The following is a 9,833-nucleotide window of genomic DNA, read 5'->3' as shown; positions in this document are numbered from 1 at the left end:
TGCAGACCCTGAGACAAGGATTTGAAGCAGAAGCAAGAGAGAAGGGAAGAGAGAGAAGAGATGGGAGCCCAGTAGCAGTGTGTTAGCAGTCTGGTTGCCAATGTGAGCTACAGCAACTCAATCCTACGGTGGAGCTCTGGGAGGCACAGTGGAAGACCAACTCTGAACTAACCCACCTATGGGAAAAGAGACATGGGGTATTTATCTCCAACTCCCATCCGCCATTGCCTATTCTCAGAGTCAGTAACTCCTCAGTATCTGCAGCCCACCCAAGTACCCAGGAGACCTGCAAGTGGAGAGTGGCAGGTGCCTGTGGTAGGGCACCATGACAGGCACAGGAATGGTGAGTGCCACCTGTATGCATCCTCGGGGTGAGCAGAAATCCACTGTCAGCAAAGCCTGCTACAAAGCTCAAGAGAAAACCCAGGTGTGTGGGGAGCAGTTTGTCTTCAGTGAGCAAATAGTCCTGAGAACCCACTGGAAACTAAGGCAGAAGGTGGACGTCTGAGACAGAAGCAAGTGCTGGGGCCCGCACTGGGGCGTAGCAGGTAAAGCCACCGCCTGCAGTGCCGGCATCCCATATGGGTGCCAGTTCGAGTCCCGGCTGCTCCACTTCCAATCCAGCTCTCTGCTGTGGCCTGGGAAAGTATGGGAGACGGGAAGAAACTCCTGGCTCCTGGTTTCAGATCAGTGCAGCTCCGGCCATTGTGGCCATCTGGGGAATGAACCAGTGGATGGAAGACCTCTCCCTCTCTCTCTTTCCTTCTCTCTCTGTGTAACTCTGACTTTCAAATTAATTAATTAATTAATTTAAAAAAAGCAAGAGCTGAGCGAGGGAGAAGCTAGCCCCTCCCAGCAGCTCCTCTTCTCGCCTTGCAGGACACACGACGGCCTCACCCTCTGCTCTGCCCCAGCCTGGAGATCTACTCTCCTCTCAGTCTGAATCCTGCTTCCTCTTCCCCCTCGGGAGCTTCCCACCCACCCCTCCTGTTCCTATTTTTCCCATCCCTTAAGAGCCCATAACACGAAAGCCAAGTATCCTGCTTAATATTTGTTTACTTAGGAACAGCGAGTTTTATGTACACTGTTCTTAATTAAATTCTCAGCAAGTTTCTATTTGTGGATGGAGAGGCATTCTGCCCAAAAGGGGAGGAGCTCTCTAAAATCCTGGCGCTTTATCGCCGACGCACCCCCAGTGCTTAGAGGGAACATTTGGAATGCAATCTTCCATTGGGAGGCCCGTGAAGCTATTCGCGTTCTCGGCAGCGCCAATTATTGGCAATTTCCCTCTGTGAGGACATGGCTTTCCTTCCAGACATCCTGTAGTGGCGCTTCAGGAGGCGTGACTCACGGCGCCATCTGTGTGGGCGGCCCAACAGATTGATGCTCCTGCGCAGGGCCAGGCCCGGAATCCACAAGGAAACACTGGGGCGCCACCAAAGCCCCAGCCTGGAGGCCCGCCTGTCCTTGTGAGGAGTCCTCTCTGAATGGCCGCTCCAAGAAGGCAAGCTTCCCGCCATCTTCCTGACGCCACTCCTCTCCCCTTCCAGTTTGTTTGCTACCTGACTTTGCTCAAGGTTGCCCGTATGGTGCCTCCTCCAAGGAGCCCAGATTGTGTTCCTGCCTTGCCACACTATGGGCGCAGGGCTGACAGAGTCCCAGTCCTGATCAACTTGTCTCTCTGAAGATTAAGCACAGAGCACAGCTTGGTCAGTGTTTGTTGAATGGATGCGAGGGAGACTTTCTTGAGCTTTGGAGAAGCTGTGTGGGCTCTTGGGCCAGAAACGTAAGGAATCGGGCTGATCTTGTAGCACAGTGGCAAAGTTGGTGGAGCAGTTGCCTGTGATGCCAGCATCCCCTTTGGGCATCGGTTTGTGTCCCAGCTGTTCCATTTCCACTCCAGCTCCCAGCCACTGGCCTGGGAAAAGCAGCAGAAAATGGCCCAAGTCCTTGAGCCCCTACCACCCACGTGGGAGACCCAGACGAAGCTCCTTGCTCCTGGCTTCAGCCTGACTCAGCCCTAGCTGTTGCAGTCACTTTGGAGTGAACCAGTGAATGGAACAGCTGTCTCTCTCACTGTCTCTGTAACTCTGACTTTCAAGTAAATAAAATGGAGTAAATCTTAAAAAAAAAAAAAAAAAAAAAAAGGAAGGAAGGAAGGAGGGAGGGAGGGAGGGAGGGAGGGAGGGAGGGAAATGTAAGGAACCCAAAGCTTAGGAATTCTCACTCTAGGGTCGGTGTGGGGACCAGAGGAGGCCCAAGTGACTGAATCTGTCCCACTCTTACTGATTTATAGACTGTGGTTCTGGAAATAGAATTCCACTTCTTTATCAAGGTAGAAAACATTATTCCCCAGCTCCCTAATGCTACAGTGTTCTGCGGGATTCTACAGCAGAGCCGACATGACGCACACAAGGGAGGCTGGTGTATCCGTCCCTTTGCTGTTACTCTCATTAACACGACCTGAGAGGAGCTTCTCGGGAAGGAGAAGGCTTATTTCAATTCACAGTTTGGAGGTTGCCATTCAGAACCGGCCAGTCCTACAGTCTGGTGTCTGGTGGAGGCTGGCCACGGCAGGTGCACAGGAATGATCACGTGGCGAGCCAGGGTGCAGGGCACAGCTAGGCAGAATTCAAACTCAAATAGCAAACCCTCTCGTGAGAACTACTCTGTGAACCCACACCCCCAGCGACCTAAAGACCTCCCAGCAGACCCACCTCTCAGACACCACAATTAGATCAAGTCCCCACCCTTAATCCCCTGACCATTTAAGACACCAGAGTTTGAACACACACAAAGTCCTACTCAACATCAAAGCCAGTCTTGACCTCAGGTTACTGACTTTGGGTCCAGTGCTCCTCAGCTCAGTACCTAGCCAAGCCCACCAGATGTGGGGGGTCTGCTCTCGTTGAGAGTCTTGCACCTAGGGGCTCAGCTGCAGAGGACGGCTCTCCCAGCCCTGAAAGGGGAATCAGGGATGGGTAACAGGCCTGGGAGACATGGGGCAGTGACATCAATATCCCTCACACAGAGCAGGGCAGGAGCCAGCCTTCTGGGTGTGGGCGGGGTCGGAAGAGATGGAGAAACTCCAAGATCAAGGTGAAGCTCAGGAGCCTTGCTTAGCCTGGACCCAGTGGGTCCAGAACAAGGCCCCTTCCCCCAGCCTAGATCAATGGAGGTCAGGAGAGGCTTGGAGCATGCACTAAAAAGGGCAAAGCCACACTGGACCCCAGAAACCCCACTCCTGGCATCCCGCTTTGTATGGGAGAAGCCAGAGCAGCTACCAGCAGAGCAGTGGCACCCTCTGCTGGCGCCTGTGGGGTTTGCGGTTCACATCCAACCAGCTTCAGGCCTCAAGGGCCCAGAAAATAGAAGGGGCTGTTCAATCTCCTTTTTTAAAAACATACTATGATGGACATTTTGAAATATTCACATAGGGCGTGAGAGCTGTGGCCATGAACTCCCGCCTTCTGCTTCAGTTTATTAGTTCATGGCCAGCTGTCTTCCTCTCTACTCAGCCTCTACTTTCCCAACACAATTTATTTCAAATAAAACCAAATCCCACATTTCCTATCACTTCACTCCTAAAAGCTTCAAAATGCATTTCTCTAAAATAGGTATCTATAGATATTTTAACAATGTAACCATAAGATCATTATCTCACAAAGAAAAATCTTTAATATCCATACCAAATTATCTCATAAATTCTTAATTCTGTAGATTAATCACAGTTCTAATGAAGTTTGCGCATTACAACTAGTTCAGTGTCTTTGAGTCCTTTTAAATCTGTGTTAGTTCCATTTTTGCTCCTTTTAATTCATTAACTGAAAAACAGTGGGCTGTTTGCCCTGACATGTCCCATAGTCTAGATTTACGGGGTTGCATCTCAGCAGTATCATTTCACACAGTCCTCGTTTAAAAAAAAAATTGTTTTTATCCAAGAGACAAAAAGACAGAGATAACCCACATCTGCTCCCCAGATGCCCACAATAGCTGGGGCTGGGCCAGGTCAAAGCCAGGAGCAGGAACCCAAGCGCTTGAACCATCGTCTTCCGCCTCCCAGGGTGCACACCAGCAGGAAGCTGGAATCAGAGGCAGAGCCTGCGCTCTACCTCGGGCACTCCAATATGGGACGCAGACGTCCCAAGGGGCTTCTTAACCAAACACCCCAGGATTCTCTGGCTTTCTGAGTGGTCGAGTGGAGCTGGATCCTAGTGGAGTCTTGTGCATAGAAGTCATGGTGTTCTATCAGGAGACAGGTGCCATCTCCCCTTGTGATGTGAGCAGGCACTGATGACCATTGCCTAGAGCCACTGTGCCCTTGGGGACTGCAAAATGGTGGTATTCTAGCCGCAGCATTAACTGTTTACTGTCAAATCAGAAAGTCCTTATTAACTTGGAACTAGTTCTCACAACAGATTCACCTAGGAGAAAACTCTTTTCTAGACTCAACCCTCAGTCAAGTCTCCTCCCCTCCAGAGCTGTGCCATCCAGTGAGGTAGCCACTCCCACCTGTGCCACTGAACACCTTACAAAGGGGCTAATCCGGACTTCGGATGAACTGTACGTGTAAAATGAATTCCAGACCTCAGTGACTCAAGATGAAAAAAGCAATAAAACGTATCTCACTAGCAATTTTTATAGTTTGCTATTAAAATAATATTTTGAACATGTTGGATTATATACACTTATTAGAATGATGTATGCTTTGATCTGTTTGACCCTGAATGTGGCCACTAGAAACTGTTAAACTGCAGGGGTGGTTCACATGGTCTTTCTGTTGAATACCGCCAGCCTCGAGTACTGTTGCCTCCATGAACTCATGGACTCTTCCTTTAAGCTCTGCCTATGTGACAGGCACAGTCCAGAGGAGCCCCTGCCCTCACATAATCTGGGCTCTGGAAGGCAGAGGCACATAATTAGCAGATCTCTGCAACATCAGGAGGTGATAAAGTGTTGGGGGTGGACATCTTTAATCGGGAATCTGAAGGACAACAAGCAGGTGAGGAATGCTGGGTACACGGGATGCAACTTGCAAGACCAACATAAGGACTTGGACAGGGTTCTTTGTAGGTGAGATATAATTAACATGTAGCAAAACTCACTTTTTTAAAGTACACAGCTCTGTGGATTTTGACAAATGTATACAGTCACAAATGCACCACCATCACAACCAAGATACAGAATATTTCCATCATCTGCAGAGACTCACCTTGCCCCTGTCTAGTCAACTTCGCGCCTCCTCCCTTAGACTCCCCTTGCCTGTCCTCTGTCCCCACAGTGTCGCTTTTCCAGTAGGTGATATAAATGGAAATACTCAGTAGGTACGCAGTCTGCTTCCTTCGCTTCGTGGAAAGCTTCTAAATCTTATCCATACCATCACGTGTATCAGTAGCGTGCTCCTTTTTATTGTTGAGTAGTATCCCATTGTATAGATGTGCCAGGCTGTTTATCCATTCACTGGTTGATGGACAGGAGAGAATTTGAAAGCAATAAAGGAGAAAATGAGAAACAAAAAGAAAATACGGCAAATGGAAAATATGAAATAATAGCAGATATGAAGCACAATACAGCAGCATTTACAATAAAGATATATGGGTGGTAGTCACAAATCAAAACAGAGAGAGTCAAAGATCGAATGAGCAAAATAAATCCAGGAGTGAGCTATGTACTCGCTTAAAGCAATGGGACACAAAGAGATTGAAGTAAAAAAGGATTAAAAAGGATATACCAGACAAATATGAACCAACAGAAAGCTGAAGCAATGATCCTAATATCTGACAAAATATAACTCAATACAAACAAAAGGACCATGAGGAAGATGTATAGTTTCACATTTCCACCCACAAGTATAGATTTTCACTAAAAACTGTAGCTTTGAAATACATAATGTGCCAAATTATGGAACTTCATAGAAAAACAAATAAGCCAATAATTTTATTAGGAGAATTTAATTCATCTCTTCTAGAAACCAATAAAGCAGGTGAACAAATACCTCAATCAGCAAGTGGATGCATGTGTACAGAGCTCCACCGTTAGCCAACATTCTTTGCTAGCACACATGGAACACTTAGTAACATGTAACACAGCATTAAAAGAAACCCAAATGAGGCCGGCGCCGCAGCTCAATAGGCTAATCCTCCGCCTACGGTGCCGGCACCCCGGGTTCTAATCCCGGTTGGGGCACTGGGTTCTGTCCCGGTTGCTCCTCTTTCAATCCAGCTCTCTGCTGTGGCCCGGGAGTGCAGTGGAGGATGGCCCAAATGCTTGGGCCCCTGCACCCACATGGGAGACCAGGAAGAAGCTCCTGGCTCCTGGCTTCGGATGGGTGCAGCTCCAGCCATTGCGGCTATTTGGGGAGTGAACCAAGGGAAGGAAGACCTTTCTCTCTGTCTCTTCCTCTCACTGTCTGTAACTCCACCTCTCAAATAAATAAATAAAGTCTTTAAAAAAAGGAATAGAAGGTCTAAGCCTAAAATGGCTCATCTTGTTGAGTCCCAAGATATGTTAGGTGTAGAGATGCTGCCCCAGACCTGCAGGGCTCCCAGAGCCTGGTATCCAAACCAGAACACCCAACAAGGAATGCAGCTGTCAGGTAGACCAGATATCATTCTCATTACACCCATCATCAACACCACTGTCTGCTTGTTCATTCATTTTTCAGTATCTTATGCAGATATTATTGTCTCTTATATGAATGGGGAAATTGAGTTTCAGTGAATTCTAATAATTATCTTAGTCCATTCTGCTATAACAGATACCTCGAACAGTAATTTATAAAGAAAAAAATTTGTTTCTTTTTGAAGTTTTATGCATTTCTTATTTATTTGGAAGGCTTAGTGAGAAAGGGAGAGGGAGAGGGGAGGAGAGAGGGAGAGGGAGAGGGAGATCTTCCACCCCATGGTTCATTCCCCAAATGCCCACCACAGCCAGGGCTGGTCCAAGCTCAACCTTGGTCTCCTACATGCGTGGCAGGGGGAATTCCCAGTACTTGAATCATCATTTGCTGCCTCCAGGATGTGCATGAGCAGGAAACTGGAACAGAGGTGAAAAAACCAGAACACAGAACAAGCACTCCAACACAGGACGCAGGTGTCCCGAGTGGCAACCTAATCACAGAGCTACAACACCAACTCCAAAATCTTTATAATACAGCCCTGGAGGCTGAGAAGTTCACGTCCACAACCAAGAGATTACACTCAATGAAGGCCTTCAGGGAGGCAGGGACCCTCTTGCAGAGTCCCAGAGAGGCACAGGGCATGCACATGGCAAGACACGGCAAGCTGCCACGGCGAGCTGCCAGAAAGAGCTTGCTTTCATAACAAAGCCAGTCCTGTGACAGCCCAATAAGCCACCAATCCTTGGATGGATTAAAGCGTTCATGAGATGACCCCGTCACCTCCCACATGCCCCACCTGCAAATACCATCAACAAATGAATCTGGAGACTATGTTTCTAACACATCAAATGTGGGAACACTTTCAGTAAACAGTGCTGGCAAAACTGGATGTATATATGTAGAGGAGTGACATTAGATCCCTACCTCTCACCTTATCCAAAAATCGACTCAAGGTGGATCAAAGACCTAAATATAAGACCTGAAACTATGCAATTGCTAGAAGAAAACATAGCAAAAATACTGTAAGACATTGCTGTGGGCATTGATTTTATGGATAAGACCCCAAAAGCACAGGCAACAAAAGCAAAATGAGACAAGTGGGATTGTATCAAACTCAGAACCTACTGCACAGCAAAGGAAATGATCAATAGAATGAAAAGACATCTGGTGGAATGGGAGAAAATATTCACGAGCTACATATCTGACAAAGGATTAACATCCAGAATGCATCTGGAGCACAAAAAAAAAAAAAAAAGTAAGCAATCCGGTTAATAAACAGGTAAAGGATATGAACAGCTAGTTCTCAAAAGAAGAAACACAATGGCCAACAAATATATTAAAAAAATGCTCAATGTCACTAGCCAGCAATCAAAAGGTGAGATATCACCTCATTGCTGTTACAATGGATATTATATAAAAAAAAAAAAAAACAGTAACAAATGTTGGTGAGGGTGTGGAGAAAGGGGAACTCTTACACACACCGTTAAGGGGAATATAAATTAGTACAGCCACTATGGAAAACAGTATGGAGATTTCTTTAAAACCTAGAAATAGAACTATTGTCTGATCCAGCAATCCCACTACTGGGTATGTACCCAAAAGACAGAAATTCATTGTATCAAAGAAAGACCTTCTCCACCATGTTTACTGCAGTGCTGTCCACAATAGCCAAGATACAGAAGGTGTCCGTCTTCAGATGAATGGATAAGGAAAATACATACACACAATGAAATACTATTCATCCATAAAAAAGAATGAAATCCTGTCATTTGTAGCAAAATGGATGGAACTACAGGATATCATGTTCAGTGAAAGAAGCCAGACACAGCAAGACAAATACTGCAGTTCTCCCTCATATGTGGGGACAAACAAACCAACAAAAACCCTCAATATTAACACAGAATGGTAATTCCTAGAGGCTGAGAGGGGTGGGAAGAACAGATAGAGTTTAGATAAAAACAAATTGGGGAAAGAGGGTGTGGCCCATAGATTGTAAATGCATTATACTAAAATAAAATGTTAATGATAAGGGAAGCCGGATAGAATGATATGGGAATTCTTCATACTTCACAATTTTTGTTTTGTAAATTTAAAACTCTTCTGAAATAAAATTTTATCTTTAAAAACATTGTGGGGGGGGGGCGCTGGATTCTGTCCCGGTTGCCCCTCTTCCAGGCCAGCTCTCTGCTGTGGCCCGGGAGTGCAGTGGAGGATGGCCCAAGTGCTTGGACCCTGCACCCCATGGGAGACCAGAAGTACCTGGCTCCTGCCATCGGATCAGTGCGGTGCACCGGCCGCAGCGCGCCGGCCATTGGAGGGTGAACCAACGGCAAAGGAAGACCTTTTTCTCTGTCTCTCTCTCTCTCTCACTGTCCACTCTGCCTGTAAAAAAAAAAAAAAAAAAAAAAAAAAAACATTGGGGGAACATGCTCAAGACAGTCAGTAATTGTATCCCCCCAGAGGTAGGATTCAATCCTAGACTTGGGGCCCTGCCCTACCAGTGCAAGGATGCTCACCATCACATTGTCTACAGTAGCAAGAGAAAAAGAGAACCTGGAAACAGCTCAGTGAGGGGGAGTTGAGACAACTACAGGTCCAAGAGATAGGTCCATACCCTAAGATCTAACCTGAAATCCAGCAGCAAGAGTCCTGCACCTGGAGTCCGCCAGCGGGGCCCAGTAAGCTCTGCTCCGCCAGTGATGTGGGTGTGGCCTGTGCTGAGCCACCTACCTCAGAGCCCAGCATCCTCATCCCGTCAACAGTGGCTGAGATGCCCTTTGTGGTGACCCACAGGTCTATGGCAAGCGTCAAATACAAAATGAAGGTACAGAGCCTCCACTTCAGTAGAGAGATGTGCTGACTGTGGCTTCCAGAGTCCTCAACAGGCCTGGCTCCACTCACATGTTTCCTAGAACCTGGGAGGCCCAGTGCTGCTGGTCATGTGGGAAGGTCAAATCTCAGATCCCCTGCCTTGGCAGCTCGGCAGGCACACGAACAGAACCACCCCTAGAGTTCAGCGACCAGGGCCTGCTCGCATGGGGCCCCTACTACAGAAGGTCCTTCTCCACCCTTCTTGCGGCCATGCCCCTACCATCCAGGCGAGAAAGGAGAGCATGTGCCCACTTGTAGACCCTCCCCATCCCAGGCCACGCACAGTCCCCCAGAACCCCAGAATCCCCCAGGCCTGGATTGAGGTCCAGGCCCTCGGCTTCAC

The 9,833-nt window shown here is 47.6% G+C and overlaps 1 long non-coding RNA gene across 1 annotated transcript; it reads right to left on the bottom strand.

The window, feature by feature from the left end:
- Window positions 1-3,660: 3,660 nt before the first annotated feature.
- Window positions 3,661-9,004, bottom strand: LOC149123357 (uncharacterized). The gene is made up of 2 exons (XR_016216578.1): window positions 8,879-9,004; window positions 3,661-5,460 (listed from the first exon to the last, which is right to left on the bottom strand). It is a non-coding gene; the product is annotated as an uncharacterized LOC149123357 (long non-coding RNA).
- Window positions 9,005-9,833: the final 829 nt, after the last annotated feature.

Source organism: Oryctolagus cuniculus, chromosome 11 (genome assembly GCF_051225735.1).
Source record: "Oryctolagus cuniculus isolate XC-2025 breed Fujian yellow rabbit chromosome 11, ASM5122573v1, whole genome shotgun sequence".
In the NCBI taxonomy this organism is placed as follows: Eukaryota; Metazoa; Chordata; class Mammalia; order Lagomorpha; family Leporidae; genus Oryctolagus; species Oryctolagus cuniculus.
This window is presented reverse-complemented; position numbering and strand designations above follow the sequence as displayed.